This window comes from Haemorhous mexicanus, chromosome 17, assembly GCF_027477595.1.
Source record: "Haemorhous mexicanus isolate bHaeMex1 chromosome 17, bHaeMex1.pri, whole genome shotgun sequence".
Lineage (NCBI taxonomy): Eukaryota > Metazoa > Chordata > Aves > Passeriformes > Fringillidae > Haemorhous > Haemorhous mexicanus.
In genome coordinates, this window is record NC_082357.1 from 8080878 (window position 1) to 8101353 (window position 20476).

At 41.2% G+C, this 20476-nt stretch overlaps 1 long non-coding RNA gene across 9 annotated transcripts in view; it reads left to right on the plus strand.

Annotated features, from left to right (window-relative positions):
- Window positions 1–20476, plus strand: part of LOC132335222 (uncharacterized) — a 170841-nt gene that overhangs the window by 43704 nt on the left and 106661 nt on the right. For 6 of the 9 annotated variants that reach the window (XR_009488622.1, XR_009488617.1, XR_009488623.1 and 3 more), the window contains exon 3: window positions 15914–15964. The exons of the other annotated variants lie outside the window; for them this stretch is intronic. This is a non-coding gene — a long non-coding RNA (uncharacterized LOC132335222). The remainder of the gene's footprint in view (window positions 1–15913; window positions 15965–20476) is intronic. 9 annotated transcript variants of the gene reach the window in all.

Sequence of the window (20476 nt, forward strand, 5' to 3'; positions counted from 1 at the left end):
AGTTGAGACCCTCAGGTCCTTCCTTAGCAGCTTCTAGCCCTCCAGGATGCTGAGAAAAGGTGACACAGGAAACTCGCGTGCAAGCTGAAAGTTCAGAAGCAGAAAGGTTTATCAAAGCAGGTGAGCATTAACTCTGCCTGCCATGGCCCACACCCACAGACTGCTCTGCACTTTCAAAACATAAATTTGCATCAGGCAGAGCTGCAGAAACCAGAGGTTCCTGAATATGAAAAAGTGCCAATGTCTCTTTAGCAGAGAAACTGAGTGCAAGTGAGTCTCAGAACTTGCTGGGCTGGAGATCCTGCTGCCCCTTCACTTTCTTTTTGCCTTCAAAACTAACTCAAGGCTTCTTTTTATGTTTTGGCAAAGATTATTCCCTCTGGAAATCCACTGCTCTGCTGAAGCTGTCTGAACAATTACCCTGGTCCTGATAAGGGCTGCTGGAAACTGCTGAGGCTGCCTCTGAGGTGGTTGCTGTGGTTTCCATCCCAGCAATGGCCTTGTTCCCTTTTATGTGTTCTATTTGCTCCCTCTTCATTTATATCCACTTCTCTTAACCTGGCAATGCTGGCTTGTTCCCACCACCAGCCCCCTGTCTGCTACAGCCTTTTGCACATGTGTGTGGCTGGGAGAGCCTCCAGAGGACATGCTCTAAAAATGATTCTGTTCAACTCTGAACTCACCTAAGTCAGGTTACCTATGACAAAAGATCAACATATATTATTCTTAGAGGGAATTTCTCTTGCAAAAAAATCTCAGAGGCTTTCAAACTTTATTCTTCTGACCATTTGACCTTTTATATTTATTAGACTGTATTTTTAATCTCCCAACCAAAGATATCTCTTTGCAGTCAATTCCTTGCAATACTCTAAAACCAGTAACAAAACTTAGTAAATGATCCTTAAAATTACTGCCATGCTAACTAACAAATGTTTTTATCTATGTCTGCAAGAGTGAGTATGGGGTCTTGGGAGCCACAGACAAATAGCCAGAATAAAAGTTGAAATTAGTCACAATAAAAGTTGAAATAGCAATACTCAAAATTCCTTACCAAAATGCCTTACCAAAACCCCTAAACTTTCTTGCAGTTCCCTACATTCTATCTAACAAGCAAAACATGTTCAACCACATTTTCACTGAGAAATCTCTAGTTTTTCACTGTACCACAAATCCCAAATATGAGCCACATGTAACAAGGCTGGAAGCATCCCTGCTGCCATCCAGGCAGCACCCAGCACCAGAATGGATGTTATCTCAGGAATGTGCTGCATGCCCAGAGAGCTGGCATGGACTTGAAAAAATGCTCTGGGAAGTGTGAGCTTCAAAGTCCACCAGGTAAAGGGTCTAGAAAGTGCCAGGTTTTCAGATCCCAAAAGTATCTTCTAATTGCATTGAGGCCCATTTCTGTGCCACAAAGGCCAGAGCCTGTGACTGTGCAATGACCTGAGAGCAGCAGATGCTGCTGGATTTGCTGGGTAATTTTTTCCCTTTTACATTAAAAATAGAATACGATTTTTTCCCCCTTACACATTCTGGTATTATTTCATCCAAATAATTCTTACCATTTGGAATGCAGCCTCATGTGACAGGCTCATTAGTCTGACAGCAAAGCAGCAAGTTCAGAACAGCACAGTGGAGCACGTGTTGCTTTTCTCTGCAGATGCCTCAAAAAATAAATGACAAGAGCCCAAATCCTGATCCCAGCATGCACCCAAAATTAACGAAAGGAATTTTTCTCTAAAACAGAAGCTCTTGTATAGCTTCTCTTCTAGGATTAGATCACAGCAGCAGATCAGTAACTTCCTCCCTTTTTGTTCTTGGTTACAGAGGAGCCCAGCAAAGGCTCAGAAGACCCTTTCCCCTTAGCACCCCACCTGTGGAACTCCTATGCCTCTCCTGTGCTACCTGGTTGTCCAACAGAAGGGCACTTTTACATTAAAATTGTGGAATTTTATGTGCCACTGAACTCAGGCTATGTTTATCTCCCTGAAAAGTTACAATGGGAATGACTCCAGCTCTCTGATGATTTGGCTTGGTGGCAGAGAAGAGATGAGCCAGCTTGAAGACTGGCAAAAGGGGATTAGATATCTTCATAAATTACAACAGAATTAGTTCAAGGAATCACTGACTAGGCACAGCAGCATTTCAAAAGATCAGATAAACAGTTTATCCTTGAGAATTCCAAATAACCAGAACATCTTCATGACAGAGCTTTTCTGATGCAAAAGAGTAATTTGAACTTCTTCAGAACTTCAGTTTGTGAGCTGATAAAGGACCAGCCCTGGGATACTGCAGGTACCAGAGATGCCAAGTCCTAGCACAGTTTCATTCCCAGGGTCTCTGCACACTGACACATTTTGCCAATTTGCAGCTGCTAATAATGAGCTCCATTTGGAGCATCAGTAGCACACAACTATATTAAAATTCTCACCTTTTTGTAGAAGGAGGGTGCTCTTAAACATGACTGCATAGTACCATGTGGTGTGTATTCCAATACAAAAATAATCACTGTGATTTAGCTCTCTGCCCAGAGATCTATGGCTTCTTATCTATTATATCTTTAATATAAAACAAACTATTTTCATTCTTACTGGCTTCCTCCACAAGGTATTCTATTTATGAGGTGGTTTTAGACTTATAATTTAATCATATGAACAGATTTTGCCAATTTATGCTCAAGCCCCATGACAATATACTTTTAGATTGGAGCTTTAAACAGCTCCAAGAATTGTTTATCCTGACAATGAAGAGTTTAAGCCATGCACAATTTATTTTTATCTTACTTGTATAACAAGGGCAGGTAAAGGGGATGCAAACCATTTTCACATTAATTATAAATACTGCATTACACACACAAGGCTGCATCTTCAGCTTTCCATGGTCCCATGGTCTCCCCATGTGCTTGTAACCCAGAAATTTTAGCTGGCTTTATGTTGTTTCAAACCAATCTTATTAAACTAATCTTTCCTGCTTTCTTCTTTTATATAGGCTCCAATCACTCAAGCAAAATTGTTTTCTTTTAGTTTATACTTCATCATTTATTGTATTTTGATAAAGCCTCTTGGGCTTAAGTTCTATAACTAGGATATAATATCTAACCTTACCAGGCCATTTCATATTGGAAAGAAAAATTCTAGTTTAAGTACTCTGACTACCTAATTTAATTGTAGACTCTTTGCTTGCCTTCGAGCATCTCAGGAAGTATTTGCAGATACAAAAGTGATTTAAAACTGGACACTGTAACTACTGAAATCTCCCATGGAATGCAGGATACCTAGAAGTTAAGACTGGGACCATCTCTCCCTCTTCAAAAGCACAGAGAACATCACAAGTCAGGTGCATTTCATGCTGAGCACGCTGTCCCCATCCATGCCAGCTGCTCCCTGGCTCTGGCTCTGGCAGTATGTGGAGTCATGGCTTTGAAACCCAAGGCTTTCTACACCAGGCACCTGCACACCTCCTCCAGCATACTGGGAAACTCATCCACAACATCCATACCTGTCCCTGCTACACACTGGGAAGGTTTGGCATTTGGGAAATTTCTCTTGACAAGGGTACAACTATTTTTAAAAAACATACCCTCTGCAATTTAGTGCCCAAAGTTTATCATCAGATGATTGCTTTCACAGAGGTTTTGATGAAACTCTAGGTGGTTTGTGGGACAGTCATTTCTCCTTGTTAATATTCTATTTCCTTATAGAAACCAGACAATGTTTTAAAAAGAAATTGCTGGAGCAGTTTATAAATTCATGAATTAAGGCAAACCTTATTCTTTGGCACATGGAGAGTAAAGCAGCTGGCTAAAATCAAATCCTTAATATGATATGTTCCCTCACTGTACATTTACCCATTGCATTATCCAGGCAATTCTTGTCTTGTAGGCAGGGTCAGAGTAAGCTGGAAATCAAGATGGGATCAGCTGCAGGTAGCAGCTAGCAGCTGTCACTTCAGCAGAAGTCCCCTTTCTGATGACACAGCACTTGGACAGCTGTGGAAACTCCAGTGTAAATGTCAGCCCACCTTTAGTGATCAGTAACTACTGGATTCTGACATCAGTGACAGGGGTATGTGATAATGTACCAATGGATCTTACATTTCACATAAAAGATCAAAAGTCCATGGATTCTGATATTAGCTCATCAGTAAATTGTTATGACAGTGATACTAGGAAAAAACCCCACAAGCTTGCACACAGGATGAGCAAGAGTGCTTCCTGAAATTACTGTTCCAGTGAAAAAATAAATACAAGCAGTAAGGGGATCTGACCTCAAGATGTAACATGTAACACCCAGTTTCTCTAACAAAGCCTTTGTTTTTCTTAGCAGCACTGTGTATAATTTCAGCTTCATTCTCCTTTCAAGATGAAGAGTGATGAATAATCACAATAAGCAAAGAACAAATATATTCAGAGCCATTTCAGCCACTTAAAGCCCAGAATTTTGCCCCAGCTGTTTGCTTTCAGCAAATATTTATGAGCACTATGTTTTTGTTCAGACAACTGCTTGTTGAAAGCAAAGCCTGGGACTGTATCTGAGACTCATTTAAACAGCAAACTAAATTTGTTTGGGGAAATTTAGGCAGAAATAATTCACAAAATAGATATTGCAAACAGGACTGCTAAACCATGGCATTAGTTAGCACATGCCCAGAGGCACAAGGAGCTTAAGGCCATCTGAAATTGAAAGTGATCTTTTGTAACAGGTGATTGCAATCTCATGTTTGAGACAGAGCAATGACTTCCACATATCTAATTTACTAGAGCCAGCTCAGGAATTTGGAGAAGCATAAGCAAATCTTGGAGATACTTTCCCCTTCTCCAAATAAGGGATTTATTGGGACTGTTGTGCCAGGGAATTGCTCCCAGGCTTGTGGCACAGCAGGGTGGGAACACCTTGGCATTAGCTGCTCCCCTGCCCCCCTCAGCAGCAGCAGTGGATTGCCAGGAGGGGAGAGAGGGGGGCTGGGGTCCTGGCTGCCCATCTGCAGAAACTCACTGCTCTAGCCAACAGCCTCCTGTGCTAAAGCCAAATACCATCCTGCAAGCAGTGACACTTATGGCAGATGGGGTGAAACACCAGGTCAGATGTGGCCCCTCACCCACATCTGCAATCATCACCCAGCTCTGCATACCTGAGTCACTGCACCCAAAAACCTTAACATCAGGCCTCTTCCCCAGGCATTTGTGTAGGAGATACTGAGCTAAGATTTAGAAATTGGTTTCCTGTCAGCCCTCGGCACGATGGGCCTGCAGAGGGTCCCAGCCCCATGGCAGTGCTGGCAGCAGCTCCCTCCCCAGCCAGGCACAGGGACAGGCTCTGCCCAGCCTCTGCACTGCCTGGCACAGGGGAGGGAGCACAGAATGTGCCAGTTTGAGCCTGGCACTGTCATTAATACCAAGAGCAATGCCCAGAGCAGCCATGGGTCATGTCTCCACAGCACTGGGCTGCAGCTGCTCTGAAGAAGGAGCAAAAGGCTGAACTAATTCCTGCACAGCATATTGAAAAGCAACAGTCAGGAACAATTGCTCCCTCTCATCTAACAAAAGGCAAAGCTGTGCAGGGAGAAATACAGATGGGTTTCCACCACAGCCAGCTGTGCCAAAAGCTTTGCTCCCTGGCATGGCTGCTCAGAGCCCTGCAAGCTGTATCACTGTCCCTGCACACCAGCTCTGTGTTGGCACCCTGTCAGTTTTGGACACCCTGCCCACACTAGTTTTTGAAAATTTTGTTGTGGATCAAGAGTAAGGGAGTTGTTCAATATCATCATTAACAAATCATTGATCCAGTTATCTGCCTTTCTATTTCATTTCAAATTTACAGTCTTGTTACTGCTTCTGTGACAGGAATAGATTTTCAGATGATTTCAGAAGTAGTTAGGATGACATGATGACTCAATGCATGTGATCAAATGTCTCTCTGAATGAGTCTGTGGATTAATGAAGCAGTTTGATGAATTAAATTACATTCCAGCAAAGAGCAGATGATGATATTTCAAAATGGCAAAGATTTTTTTTTGCACATTCTGGTGTTTTCAGTGTCATTCAGTATGAGGGACAAATTCCAATTATGAGAGGATTTGAAAGCTCAAACACAAGGCTTCTCTGATCATTTGTGGGACATGTGCCTTAGGGCCACTTTCTGCAGTCACAGCTGAGAAGACAAAGATACAGGGCAGGTCAACCAGCACAGCCTTGATCCACACATAAACCCGAGCCAATACTTGGAGAAGAACCAATAAACTTAGCAAACTATTCCATGAAAAGGAAGAAAAGATACAGATTCTACATCTCCTTCACAAGTGCTCCCAGAAGCAGCTCCTGAAATGCAGCAGCTCTGAGCTTAAGCAGTGTCACACTGATAAGATTTGAACTTTGAGCCTTTGCAGGGCTGGAGGAGGAGGATGAGTGGTGCTGGGGTTGAGAGGCTTTTTTACCATTTCTTCCCAGCAGTTTCCACAGCCTTTTGCTGACAAACATCTTTCAACTCTAAATACCTCTTTCTGGCTTCTATATTTTCCCCTAAAAAATGCAGAAAACAACACGACACTGCACTTTAACAAGAAAAGACCAGATCACAATCTTAACATTTAGATAATTTAACTCTGAATATCTCCAAGGAGAGCCAAAGCAAATGCATTCCACAATCCAACATCAAGCTCTATATATTACCATAAGTGCTGGCCCCTCAGGTTCACTCTCATGTTTTGGATAGGATTTCTTCCTTATGAAATGAAATCTCCAGAGCTGCACTACCCCAAATGTGTCGACTCTGTTATTTACACTGTCTCATCAAAGCCCTTTACTACAGCATGAAATGTATTTCCAAAATAGAATTTCCAATTAGAATGCCATCAGATGTCCTTAAAACCACAGTGACCACAGTTTGAGCAAGCCTAGGCTACCTATGGGACTTTCAGTAAGACAGAATTTCAGGTCTGCTACAGAGGAACTCAGGCTCCTTTTGCATTTTATTCCCCACATAAGCAGAGACTGCTCTCTCAAATAAAACCAAGCCAAACACAAACCTGGCTCAGACAAACCTGGCTGAAGGTGAAAAATACAATCTGTCAGCACCAAGGAGCAGTGGGGAGCCAGGATGCAACACTTCTGCCCTCTTCATACAGCACTATCCCCCAAATCAAAGAAGAATTTAACCAGCAAATAAAACAGAAGTGAGAGATCTTAATGTTTGGTTAAATGGGAAGAGGAAACTCCCCACATTGATCCAAATTTCTGTCTTTATACTTCTAAAAACACATTTTAAAGACCTCATCAACTTTGTCCTGGTATTGAAAAAAATCCCAGAACTCAAAGGAGGCATGCTTCAAGGGTGAAATCAGGAGAGACAGAGAGAGGAGACCAGACAGTTCCTGAGTTTAAACAGTTTTTTGTAACCCAGAGCATGCAGCACAGAGTAATCAAATGAGTTATTGACCTAGCTGGTACATCTTGATGGAAAAAGGTTTTGGAACAGTTTGTATAAAAGTTTCTTACACAGAGTAATTCAGTTAGCCTTTAACTCTTCTCTTACTGAGACAATCTAACAGAGTCAGGACTGGGTCTCCCATCCTCATGGGAGACAGGCTTTTCCATGCACACTTTGCTCTAAATTCTGCCTTCTTTGCAACTCTGTCCAGAGAAGATCAAGGAAGAGTTTCATTAATCTAATCACTGGAAACTAATGGTGAATTTTTTCCAAAACAAGCCACAAACTTCTGGAATTCAATAAATTGATCGTGCTCTTGAACTTGCTTTCCTCCCTGTTTCAGCATTTGAAGCACTGTTTTCTTTTGCATCTGGCTGTGTTAGAATAATCAATAAGAAATTATACTTTTGCTTTTTACATTCCAACAACATATTTCTCACTGATTCATATTGATTGCAAAGCAAAACCAGAGAAAACTAATGGAAATTTTTTACAGTGTTCTTAATGCTGCCATCTAATCCTGGAGAACTGCACTGCCAGTGCTAACTTAATTTAATTTGCAGAGAGCATTATTTTTAAGTGTGTGCATCTGGAGTTATGTGAAGATTTTTGCTGTCAGTAAAATTAATTATCATGTTATTAATTTTACTTGAAGCCACTTTCTCAATTAAGACTAAGAACCAGTGTTCTGTATGAGTGACCAGCTGTGACACTTCCTGCTCTTACCTATGGGTGAGATGCATCTTATCTCCTCTTTTAAGTGACCAAAAATACATATTTTTTCCCCTTTAAACAGTGCTGAGCTGTTGGTCTTTTCCCTGCAGCTATACATCTTTCATACATGTAAAGACACCTTTGCACTTCCAGGAGGAACAAAATTCCTGTCCCAGCAGGAGGCATGTCACCCTGCTTTGAAGGGAGCCTACAGCACCTCCTCTTAATATTTGCTAGAAAAAGCCACAAACCTGCAGAGAAACAGTGTCAAATATTTTCCATTTCTTCCCTTTCCTAGACTCCATTTCTTTCTCGTCTACTTTTGGGGAGGCACTTGCAAGTTAAGAAAAAAGTTGTGTCTAATTATGAAACCAAGACAGCAGCAGGCAACAGGCAACCAAAGCCTGCTAGATAAATAATGATATTTCTGTTCAAAATGTTAGTAATATACCATTGGAAAAGTGATTGTCAGTGGAGAGTGGAAGATGGGAGTGGGTGAAATGCTAGCCAAAGCATATTTTTGGATGGTTTCCCCAGGAATTAATACATTGTCAAGTTAAAACTGTCCCCCTGAAAGGCTGCACCAAGCTAGAGAATTAAAATTTGAATGGCTTCATTCACATTAACATTACAGAGCAGAATTCATCGAGGGAAAAGGAGAAAATAATGAAAGAAACTGGGTTTTTTCCATCATCATCACTTCAGGCTTTTTATATAAAAATAAATGTCTCAAAAATCAGTAGGAAAAAATAGCAACAGCAAATTTGCATCCCAGAGAAAAGTTAATGTTTCTACTTGGCTAATTCATCACTGAATAATGAAAAGCTGACAACAGTGACAGAGCATTAGAAAAGTTTAACTTGCAAATGCACCAGCTCTATTTCCAATAGAGCTGAGGATGCCAAATGCTTTTGGAAATCCTGGTGTCCCTTGTTTAGTGCTAAGTTGGAGCTCTGCTCTTAGAAGTGCAGATCTAGTTATGGACCATCAGCAAAGTCAAACACTGATTTCTTTTCCAAGCTTATTTCTAAGTGAATGAACAGAGTCAAGAAAAAACTAGAAGGTATTAAGCATTTCCTTCCTGTAAAAAATGCACTGTTACAAATTCATCACCTTGCCATTTAGGTTTTCTCCTATTCCTCCTAAATGTCTCCCACACACAACACAAAGGGAAAGTCACCTAAATACCAGGAAGGTTTAAATCAGTGCAGTGAGAGCAATATGGAAATCAGGATGACAGTCCACTGCCTGCATCCAAACAAGATATGAACAGCACCAAAAAAAAATTGAAATACAGTGAAAGTAACATGTTAAAAACTATTATTGCAGTCAGGGAATTTTCTCTAAAATTCTACAGTCACCTGGGTAGTTCTGCCTGGAAGAACATGACTGATGTTAGGAAGCCAAAGCATCCTTGGACAAAGATTTCAAATGCAAAATAATGATTAAATCTTAGGGGGCAAAATTACAAGTTGTTTTGATACAACTTTTACAAAAAGAGTAGGGGGGAAAAGAATTTACAAATAAAGTGTGTGCTTTGCTGCTCTAGGAGGGAAGCAGTGAGTGCCTCCTCCAGGAAAAAACCACACAGTTAAGACAAAGGCTCAGACAGCCTGAGGGGTCAGACCATGACAATGGTCACAAAACAAGAAATATATCCTTTATTTTCCTTTTTTTGCTCTGTTCTTGGAGGCCAAACTAAAAATCACTTTCAGTTATCTGGAGATGCAGACAAGGCAGTGGCTCCATCAGCTTGGTGGCCTTGAGCCAGGCACCAGAGCTCTGACAAGGCTGACCTCTCTTCCTTGTAAAGCTCAAACCACAGGGCAAAGTTTGGCAAAATGCTGTCACCCACACAGCAAGAGAGACTTCCAGACTTCCTGCACCCCTATTTATTGTGGCTTGGTGTTTGGGAGCCCTGTGTGTCCCCCAGGCTGCTCAGATTGCACTCATGCATATTGTTGGAACAGCAGCTTCTACACGTGTTGCTGAAGGTTTTCAATCCTTCTGCTCCACCTTGGGGCTGCTTGGCTGGAGTCAACTGCTTCCTCAGAGTGCAGCAGGTCCAAAGCAATCTGTACTGCTTAGGAGGGACACAGAATTTTTCCCAGTGGCCTAAATCACTCTTAACCTGTGTTCTGCCTCTTCATTTACAGCTGTGCTTGACTAAGTTCTTTTCAAGGAGCATGAAAGCACCTGAATAATTGCAATGGCATGCAGTGATTGCACACACACTAATATTTCATGACAGCATTATTTTGTAGCACGAAGCAAAATGAAATTTGGCAGGATGTTATAAAAAATCTCCAGAGTTCATACCTGGCTCTGGAACTGCCACATTGTTCATCACTGAGCAGTCCCAGGCCAGCACAGGGCCACCTTTCTCTGCTGTGAGGAGCTTTCTGACACCTGACAGCTCCTGAGATGATTTTTTCCAATAGGTACAAATGGAGCAAACCTTCACTTGTGGAAAGTCTCTGAGAGATGACAGACAGGAAAAGTGGAGATCCTGTTCTGAATATTCCACAACCACGACCAGAACAGCATGCAACCAGCTAAAAATACCTCCCATAACTAGACAGCAGGCACTTCTTTTTCAGCTTGAGGGACAGAACAAATCAGAGGAAGCTGTCCTGCTCAGCCTGCTGTGCATAACCAGTTGTTTGCCGTGGGGCTGCTGTCTGTAAGATTCATGGCCAGCCCAGTTTGTGTCAGGGTTCTGCTCTGTACTCAACCTGACCTAAGCACAGGAGGGGCTAACCCAACACCCAGCATTTCTCCCTCCTGCTGGGGAGTCCCTCATGCCTCTCTTGCCAAGCTTTCCAGCAGGGGCAGGAGAAAGGACTGCTGGGGTGGTTTGCTCAGGAGCCAGATCAGCCCCTCCTCTGGCACAAGAGCCTCAGCCTCAAGATACTGAACTGCCAGTTGTTCACAAAAATAGCATCATTTGGTCCCAAATCAGAGAACACATCCCAGGTGTGTCTGGGGAACCAGGCTTTGCTCTAAGAAAGGTTTTTAACCAACTGCTGTAATAGTATTCTGAAGTTCATTTGATTTCCTTTATTATTAATTTACTATACACATATTTTTATGCTTTTCCTGGTAAGCTTTCTCTAAAGCAGAAAATTAAATTATTAGACCAATATATTGGCATGAGCACAGTTGCAGTCCTTGTGCAAGTAATTATAATTAAGCTTATAACCACAATTATTATTATAATAACTGTATTTCATGAAAATCTAACAGATTACTAATGTTTAGGCCTTTTGCAGTGATTCAAACATGATGGAATTTTTAGCTTAGCAATTATTTTATATTTAGTATAAAGCTTTTCTGACTCTGTATTGCTAAGAAACATGCAATATTTTCATTAGCATTAACATTTACTATAAACATTATGATTTTACAATTACCACTGTTGCCTAAAAGTTTACCTGCTTTATCTGGTTGCACTGGTTGAACAAAAGATATAACTTCACTGTGTGAACATTATATTTTTTACATCTTTAGAGCACTGTGACTGCAATACCATTGCTATTGATTTAAAACACTGCTCTTGCAGTCGTGAGCAGAATTCAACCCAGCCTGGCTCCCATTGTGAATGAGGCCATAAAAGCCCATAAAAATGACATTCCCTTCCTCAATCTCTTTTTATGATTAAAAATGGGCTTTAGTTTGGACCATTGGATCTTGAAAACCACCCTGACAGAATCATTTTAAATAAGGCCTTGTCAACAGCTTCATTTCTTTCCAGCCAGGTGTGCTAGAACTTACACCATCTTGAGACAAACATTATGTCATCACCTGAAAAAAATAAATGCTCTTTCAGACACTCAGCACCTAAACCATGTATGACTTGAAAACACAAAATCATCCCCTGAGGTTCCACTGGTTTCTGCCAATTCAGATTAAAAAGCACTTATGTAATATGAGCAGACAAGGAAATTGTAGGAAAAAGTGTTGTGCCATCTTCTGGAATGGCTGTCAGACAGAGTTTAGTGCAATGAATGATTCACAGGACAGTGAAGTCAAAGTGCTCATAAACTTTACAAGAGTGGAATTAGACCAGAACTTTGTGTTACAGGAAATGTCACCCTGTCCACTTAATATTCTCTTGGGAGCAACACTGCAATAAAAGACAGAGAGAATTTAGCATACATGGCAAGGTGTGTACAGCAAGTCTATTACTTCCAAGGATCTCCTATCCTATTACAAAGGTATTTCAGTATCATTACCCTTGGCAATGGGGAGATTTCTGGCAGTCCCCAGGAAAGGCTGGAGCCTTGCTGAAGGTCATGGGGGAAGTCAGCAGCAAGGTGGGAGCAGAGCAGGCACCAAGTCCCCAGGTCAGCCTGAATGTGCTGATCCTCCTGCTAATATGGCACAACTGCTGTTCATGGGATTATCAGCATTAGCACCTTAGAGAGATAAATGAACCCCTGAAAGAATGAGAGCTGCTTAAACAACCATACATCACACAACAGCAGCTTCTTCTCATCACTTCTGCAGAGGTAGGATCTGATTGTCCTGGAGAGAAATGCATTTAATTCCACACTAGGAAGTGGGAAGGCAAAGCTGAGTGCTTTTACATGCAAATCTGAAGAAAACTTATCAGCTAGCATTTCCAAAGCTGTTGTTGCATATGCAAGAGCCATGATGATATTTTCAATTCTGTGTTACTCATCTCTCCCACCTTAATTCTAGGTTGTTAGAAACTCCATGCAGGGGGAGGAGAGAGAAAGCTGAGAATGCATACATTTTGCAAAATATCATCCCCAGGAATAGAGAATGTTTTGGAAATTTGTCTGAAAATGAAATATGTCTTGCATGATCACAATCAATCACTGAAAGTACCTCATCTGGAAATCCAGGTGAATAAAACCATGCTGCAAAAACTTCCCACAATGTCTGCAACAAACCAAACCACCAAGATTTGTGAGCATGCAAAACGTGTCACAATATGTTTCTTGAATTCCTTCCATCCATGTTTTGATGACATCTAACTCCAAACAGGGGAGTCAGGTGCTGCACCACATGCCTGTCCTTGGCCTGGTAATCGAGCACGGTGCAGCAAGGAAATGTGCTGCACCAGCAGCCTTTTTCCCCCCTTTTCCTGTACAAAACATGAAAAAAACCCAACAAACAGCTCCTCCCAGCACTCTGCTAGGAACACATCACTTCCATACTCTCCAAAATGAGACTGCACAACTTGGGTCCAATGCAGTTGCTAAAAGTCAATGGGCAGCTTCCTATTGACTGAGCTGCATCTTCAGCTCTGCAGTACACAATCTATTCTTAGCAGTTACCATCCCCTGAAAGAGAACTGTGCAGGGAGAGCTGTGATGGCAGGAGGCTCAGAACCCCTGGAGCATACCTAGAGAACAGGGGAAGTAATGTGTGGGCACACTCATTGTTAAGAATGGAATGGAAATGTGTCTCCAAAGCAAAATTCCCAAGGGAAATGAGAGGAAAGTGACGGTAAGAGTCCTTGCTGAAGTGCTCATTGTCCAGATGACTCTAGCATGCTGAACCCCATTTCCTTAGAAACTTCAGAAACATCAGAACATGGCACCAGACAGGCATCAGGGCTGGTGGGGTTGCAAATTTTGCCACACATCAGGTACGAGACCTTCCTGGCTAAATCTATATTATACCTTCTGGGTCATACATCATTAACTCAAATAACTTTTGAATTGGAGTTGACTTCTAGGGGTTAATGAACCAAACCCTCCTCTTTTATTGCTTGTTAGAACTCTCAGCAGATGAGAACTAAGAATTTTCTTTGCTGACAAGGTAGTACATCATTCCAAGACGAAGTGTAACACTGAATAACCACCATTACTGTTGGCACTTTACAGTGATCTCTGTTTCCCTATAATTGTGTTTATTGATGTAATTTCACTACAGTGTTGAATGTTCCATTTTGTTTTTCAAGCTGGTTTTCTAGAGTAAGCATATTTTCTTAATTCCTTATTTAAAATTAGGCTATTTTCTAATACTTTCAATTAATGAAACATGAACATTTCTTTGTTAAATTAAGACAAATAATAAAGTCACTAAACTGTATGCCTTTGTCAGATGGATGTGAACATGTGGATGTGTTTTAAAAAAGCCTGGATGTGACATTCAAGGTCATGACTTAGTTGAGGTGTCAGGGCATGGGTTGGACTCAATGATCTCTAAGGTCTCTTCTAACCTACTCATTCTGTGAATTCTGTGAAAATTATTCTATTGAACTCACTGGAGTGAGTGAGTCTGATTCTCTAAATTAGTAAAACTCAACACATGCTGCATTTATATTCTTCAGAAAGCTAAACCTGAGGCTGCTGGGGGTTCCTGGTGCCTCAGTGCTCCAGGACAGCCCCAAGGGTTGGTCACCCCTGCACGGCCTGCCCAGGGCACCAGGGAGTTTTGCCATCCACTTTCTTGATAATTCTCACACACAGTTTGTGTGAACTTGCAAAATTGTTAGATCATGGTATTCTTAAGAGAAAAACCCCAGTGTCTAGAACTCACCCATTTCCCAAATTAAAGAGATTTTTAGAGGTTGTACATTTCTTTCCAGATAGCCAGCACTGCTGTTGTTTAATGCAGAATCTTTTCTGTACATTGACACAAGAAAATTCTCTTGTTTTTTTCCTGTGGCACAAAACTAAGTTTTCATGAGTAAAACTAAGAAAAATTGGATCTGTTATTGTTGTAATGTGTATTTCAAAAGTATGTTCAAAAACGTGAATACACAATTTAAAAAAGATTCATAATCTGTTACACTGCATTTTTGATCAAACAGACCTATTTGCTTTACATCTGAGTCATCTTAATGATTGGCATATTCAGCTATACAAAAATTGTACCTATCAGAATGATCAGAAAAAGTGACAAATATTTAGAAAAATACCTCATTATAATCCTACCTGCTTTGAAATGGAATCATTCCAGGACAATCCCAACATCAATAAAAATATCTCATTTAAAGCAGAAGCTGCAGCCATAAAATATTCATTATTCTGTCATTAAAAGACAGTTAAAATGTGCATGTCTGGTGAAAACTCTTGAATTGTTTTGCTCGTTTGAACAGGAAGAGATGGTTTGCTGGGAGCCCTGTGGGCAAATCCATACAGAAATTGTTTAAACATCCCTTCAATATTGTTTAATTATGACTAAACATGCCCCAAATAAGCAAATGAGACAGAGAAATAGCAGCACAAGCACATCTTTGTGTTCTGCACTGATCCTCTGTGTTATTTAACACAAAACTTGTGGAGGTTTTCACACATTGTAAAGAGTATTGAGGGCAATTCAGGGTTTGCAAAATTGGTTTTCCTCAGTATGTCAGAGATCTCTTTTTAACACCATCACTTTCAGGCAATCAGAAAATCCAGAACCACCCAGGAGCAGCCCCTGTCTCTTGATAAACAAATATGTGATTGTTTCCACAGCTGTGTAAAAAAAGAAAAGTTGCATTAATTAATGTCCCTTTACTTAATATCCCAGTTGAACATTTGGATTTGTAAGCCTGAGTATTGACATTTGAATTCATGCCTAACCTCATTCAACTTTTTTCTGATTTAAGACTTTCTTCAGTACTTTTCTGGGTTTAACTGGCTTATCCTACAGATCACTAAGCCCTTCCTGAAGTGCATTGAGCCCCCAGTTCTTGCTTTCATTGGTCAGGGCAGCAGGTTGTGGAGCTGAGAGTGCAGGCTGGGTTTGAAGAGGTTTTTACCAGTTTTGGTGCTGGCATTTAGTCTGCTAACAACCACTTTTCTCTGCAGGGTTACCAGAAGAGCTGCCTTTAGGTGTGGCCCTCAAAGTACTGAATGCAGGTAAGTAGTAACAAATATGACAATTGATTATTTCTGCAAAGCACCTGGAGTTCCTGCAGGGCCTCTGTGAGCAGGGGATTTACCCTGCAGCAGCTGCAGCACCACAGAGGTGCCAGGGCTCTCATTCCCCATTCCTAGAGGAGTATTTATTGAGTATCAGTTGAGTATCCCTGGTAATTCCATCTGTACAAGGCTTCTTACTGCTCTTGGGACATTACAGCTTTGAGATTACCAGCCTGGAGCTGCAGCATCATAACACCATTAGTGCAACTATAATCACATCTTCCAATAGTATTAGGGCTGGCTGCATGCAGTAAATGACATTTCCATTAAAACACATGTCAATCTGTACACTAATATTTGAAAAAAGCTTGTGTGTACACAACAGGCATTGATTTCACATAAAGTGTTCCTCAGTTCAACATACCCTGAGGTTAACACTGAGACACAATGAATATGGCTATAAACCATGTTCTTAAATGTTTTCTGCTTCTATAAAATAGGTGTGTATTTTCTTTTAATTCTGTTTAGGCAAATAACTATCTGACTGTCCTAAAAAATTTACTGTGTGAGGTGCTGCTATAATTTTTTCACATAAAATTGATATTTCAGTTAATGTGGAAATTATGGCTGAACAATTTCTGGAAAAGCAAAGACCAAAACACCACCCTACTGGGGTAAATGAGCAATAAATCTATAAATTCCAGGCATTTCTAATTAATTAATCCCAGATGAGTCTAGATGCAGCTGAGCTACAATGTCCTGGGAGGGGAATGGTCCTGGGAAGGATTCTGGCAGAGATTCTTCCTCAGATATTTTTCTTTCAAAACATCTTTGGTTTCCCACAGAACATCTCATTTACAAAGATTTGTGGGTTTTGCCTTTTTCTGAGGGGTACCATGCTGTGCTTTAGTTGTAGCAGATACAAATGTGTAGAAAGATTGGTAATAAAATAATTTGAAATGGAAGCACAAATCTGATCAGCGGCGGCTGAGGGAGTTTATCCTGGAGGAGAGGATAAATTTCTCTGCAATTCCATGACAGGAGGCTGGAGCCAGGTGGGGTCAGGCTTTGCTCCCAGGGAACAAGCAATAGGATGAGAGGAAACTGCCTCAAGTTGTGCTGGAGTGGAGTGGGGTAGATGTATGAAAACTGGAGTGGGTATTGGGGAACATTTCTTCCCCAAAGAACTGCCAAGGACTGGACCAGGCTGCCCAGGGCAGTGGTGGGGTCACCATCTCTGGAGGCATTTAAGGGGACAGGGTTTGCTGGTGGATGTGGCAGTTGATGTTGATTTGAGGATCTTGGAGCTCTTTTCCAAATAAATCGTTCAATGCTTCTAACCACAACAATTCAATTGTTTTAGATGGAATTCTTTATCTTGACCATAATTATCTCTGCTATTGCTGCAGGCCAACAAGTGGCCTGCAAGACTTTAAAAAACAGGTTAACAGTTGGACTCAACGATCTTAAAAGTATTTTTCAACCTAGGTAATTCTATAATTTCATTTTGTCATTAGTTATAAAGACATGTCTTTGCAATATTCTTTGAAATTCACTAAAATTCACAGATCACAGAGGTAGGGCTGTCTCTCCTTTTGTAAACCATATTGTTGACAGAATCATATTGATAACAAATATTGCCCATAGCTCCATTTTCTCTTGATAATATTATACAATTTGTGACCATACAATAGTTAGCAGAGTTTTGCCTAAACAATTCTTCTGAAAGGGAGACAGCAGACTGAAAATCCCCTTAGATCCCCTTCAAGTAATAGAATGAATGATTGAAAAACACTTTTAAAAGTACTTGCTAGGCTCTGCACTTCACTGAGTGTATTTCTTGTGTTATTTAACAGAAATCAAGAAACTCTACCCTGGGTGTAGGTGACTGATCTATCACGATTCTTGTTTTCCATATCATACCATCACACTCTCACAGATTGCTGAGGGTATTCCAGACTCTTTTGCCATCCCCTGCAAAAACTTCTCCAAAGGAGCCTTGGGCAATTCTGTGAACAATAAAACTGATCAATGTGAAATCTACTAATTGTCTTTTAATTCTACAGTGTCACAGAACTCCTCCATATGAACACTTTGCTATGCAAATTGTCTTTTAAAGATTTAAAAAAAATTTTTGTGAGCTACACACTATGCATTTTCCTTCCTCCTTCCACAGACACTGGATAAAACATTTTCAGACATGACTGTGGCTGCCTTTGGTGGGATTCATTACTGAAAAATCAGAACTTGTAGGGATAACAGAGCCAGGAGCAGGGTCTGAATACCTGCTTTAGTTTATAACTTAAAAATGTTTGCAAAGAACCAACTAAAGCTTGGCTGCCTGCTTTGTTATTGCCATGTTAAATGTGAGTTTAATTTTAGTTATTGACAGTACATCAGATGGCACTTCCCCTTTATGTGGAGCTTTAACAACTTGTTCTGGAAAATGATGCAATTTTCCTGTGGTGGTTTTTTTTTTTCTTTCTTTCTTTTTAAAAAATGAGATGCAGTTGTTCTAACAGCCTCTGGCAATTTGGAGAAGAACATGCAGGTGGAGTTTGCTTTGCACATGTTCCTGCTGTGTGCAGGGGTTGTTTACTGCTCAGCAGAGCAAATTGCTGAGTGTCCTTCTGGAGGTCTCAAACAGTTCAGCAGACAAATCAGAAATTATGTTGCAGGGACTGTTGTTTTTCACTAAGTGTGAAGTCAAACAAATAGTTTGTGAAGGGTCACTGCCTGCTGTTCCCACAAAACCTTGCAGGAAAATCCCTTTTGGCATTATTTCTACAGAGGTCTGCATTGTTTCCTACTCAGATCCAGAGGAAGGACTTTTCTAGGTGCTTATTCATTTGCTGATAATCAGTCTCCATAATAGAGGTCTGCACACTTTTCTTCCCTTTCATATCTGATTTGGTTGAACTGTTTACTTTGGAGTATTTTTATCTTCCCATTACTGCTCTGGTTTGGTAGTGTTTTTTTGTTTTGTTCTGTTTTGTTTTTAATTTATTAAGGAATGTCAGTCTCAGAGAGGTTAGAAATAAATAAATTATACTGTACTTCAGAGTCAGAACAGGAGTGATATCTGGTTCTATCATTTTGCTAAGCTTTATATAACAAGAGACACACTGTTTGAGGACCATAGTGTCTGCAAATATTGAAATATTATGCTTTTATTTTTTTAAACAAGGTGCCACCCAAAGTTCTTTCGATTGGACATGGATAAGAGAAGAAAAACCAGTTTTCTCTTTTCTGTCCTTCCATACTGTTATTTTAACTATTTTCCCTGGAGAGTTGTTTACATCTTTGAATTCCAGGACCCCCACCTGAAAATGCAGGTGTTATCCCAGGAACCCACAGTGTGGGACTCCTGCCCTCAGGAGCTGGGGGTGCAAACAGAACATGCTGGCCCTTCCTGTGAAATGGTGATTAGGTAGACACAGCAAATGACTTGGCTGAGCACTGAGGGATGTTCCACAGCCTCCTCTGCTCCAGCCACTCCTCAGTCAAGGACACCCTGGTCTGCTGGTGTCAGCCAGGCTGTTATTGGAAAGGAAAGGGAACTAGGAAAAAACCAAGGAAACTTGTGTGAGTACAGCTCCAGCATGTGTTTGGAGGATGTTTCAGCCCCAGCCTGAAGAGATTAATCTGTGGGGAGCTCCAAAACCACAGAGAATAAAGGATGATATAGATTCCCCAGCCTGGAGCTGTGCAGTGGTGCTGACCTAATCAGTAACTTCAGTGTGTCTGCTGATCCCTGGTGACAGAAGGGCAGATGATCCATATGTCATCCCCTGCCATCCATAACTCCAGTAATAACTGCTCTGATAACATCCCTGGGATGCTGCAGTGATGGCCAGTGGGACTTGGCCTCCTGGAGCTGGGCTGGGTTCTGCAGGATCAGCCTCTCCCTGCCTGCAAGTGCTTGAAAACAACCTGTGAGCAAAGTAAACCTGTCAGAGGAGAGAGCAGTGGTCTGAAGGTTTACTTTGAAATAAAGTGACTTGTAGGGGATACAGTGTGGGTGAATGAAGGTGGTATAGAAGGTAATCTTATCCCCCAATGAGTTGCAGCTGGACCAATTACTAAATATTAGAAGCAGGCCTGATCTTAGCGGGCCACACCTGTAGCCAATTAGAACAAGTGGTATAAAAGAGTGGATTAGTGGGGTCTGGAGTCAGATGGCTGCTGCAAGGACCAGGAACAGTCAGGGCTTAGAGGAGCTGCCTGTGAGGAACATTGGGGAGGTGTGGAGCTCTGGGGATATGAAATGCTTGCACCATAATGGCATTAGAACTCGTGCTATCTAAGACAACAGTGACTGAATTCTGTTATTGTGATGTGAAAATCCACTGGGAGTGATCAGACACGAGGTCAACAGCTCTAAAGGGTTTGTTACTGAGTTCAGCCATAGTAGGCATCCTGCTGGAGGCTCTCTCAGATGGGATGAGTGTGACAAAAAAGCCTGGATATTACTTTAGAAGTGACAAATCTTAAAGGATTTGTTAGATT